We start from the raw sequence: 1,714 nt of genomic DNA, 5'->3' as shown, positions 1-1,714 counted from the left end.
TTGTGGTTATCCACATACTTGCAACTAATGAAATACAGAAAATGCTGTGAACACCATCATTCCAGTTAATGCATTCTGGAGAGAGCAGACAGAAGCCTGTCTGACCTGCTCAGTGTTTCCATCTTCTTCTGGCTTTACTTCAAGTTGTCCTGTAGTTTTGGGCTTCACTGCTTTCTGTTTCAGCTGTGGAATATGATTGTGCACACAACTCTTTCATAACTACATGTCAAATTCCCATTGGCTACAAACAATTTCAGTTTAAATAGTGGCTTATTCATTACAAAAACTCTTCATTGGTATTGTGAAGATGTACAAGACCCTTCAGAAGAGATTAAATTGCTTTCATTCAGCTTGTATCTGAAATACCCTTTCTTGTATGATCATTAGAGCCCTATCTAAAGGCTCTAATATGCAATCCAGTAAAACTAACCTACAATGGCAAGATTCCACTGTGATGAAGATACTTGCTTCAGCATTATTAGTTTTACCTGAACCATATTGTCAATTTTCTCATAAAGAAATCAGCAACAAGTAACTTGCCAGCTTCTTAACTGATGCCTCCTCTTGGGGCAAGACTCTTGCTACATTTAGAAGGAAGTAAACTTCACTGAACTCTTTCCAATAGCATTTTCACATAGGTGGAGTAAGGTAACATTCTGAACAAGGACAGAGCAAGATGTGCAAGGACAACTTACAATATAGCACTTTGAAGTACAGTGCCTAAGCCTTAGCTTTGATCGAAATCCTGCAGAGAAACATGCCTTCTGATTCATTAACACAAAATTCTAAGGGACAAAAAAACAAAGAAAAAGGGCAAACACGAGGAATTCTGCAGATGCTGGAAATTCAAGCAACACACATCAAAGTTGCTGGTGAACGCAGCAGGCCAGGCAGCATCTCTAGGAAGAGGTACAGTCGACGTTTCGGGCCGAGACCCTTCGTCAGGACTAACTGAAAGAAGAGTTAGTAAGCGATATCCATTAGCACACTGCAAGCAGGAATGTAGTAACGATTAGGTAGCCTGATAACTGAGAGGGAGAAGCTGGTCAGGTCGTAGGAGATAACTCCCTAACTTGTCTTCAAAGTAATGCCATGACGTCTTTTACATCCATCCAGAAAACCGAAGGGAGCAGCGGCAGCACACCCTCACTGCTGAGTGAAGTGCCACATCTTTCTGGCTCCGGTGCAGAAGGAGTAACAACACAGTAAGAGTTGAGGCAGGTGAAGCCAGTATAAATATCCTATTTTTACAGGAAGGGCATCGGCACCTAGCTCCTTTATTTGATCACAGTTCATTACCTTCACTGTTTCACTTGGTTTTGCTGCTTTCTGCCTTAATACATTTGCTGAACAAAAATACTGTATATCTGTCCTAGCCTTGAAAATTTCAACTGGCCCAGCATTTACAGCGTTTCAGGCAAGGGAATTCCAGATTTCTGTGAAACAATGTTTGCAACTTATTTCCAGATCTCATTTCTAAACAGCCAAGCTCCAATTTTAAGATTATACTCGCTTTTTCACCATCATCATCCCGCTTCCCCATACCATGTGCTTCTGTGTGTGCATGCGTGCGTCTGTGATGTCTTTTTCATGGCTTATACAAGGCGCGGAGCGAGAGAGTGACTGGAGACTGTGTGGCGCGCCACTCCTCACACGGACATTTTCGCGTATTTTTCCCTTTATTTTACGAGGTCGAGCTGCGATCTCAACACTC

The sequence above is a fragment of the Mobula hypostoma genome, chromosome 14, assembly GCF_963921235.1.
Source record: "Mobula hypostoma chromosome 14, sMobHyp1.1, whole genome shotgun sequence".
Lineage (NCBI taxonomy): Eukaryota > Metazoa > Chordata > Chondrichthyes > Myliobatiformes > Myliobatidae > Mobula > Mobula hypostoma.
Note: the sequence above shows the minus strand (reverse complement) of the source record.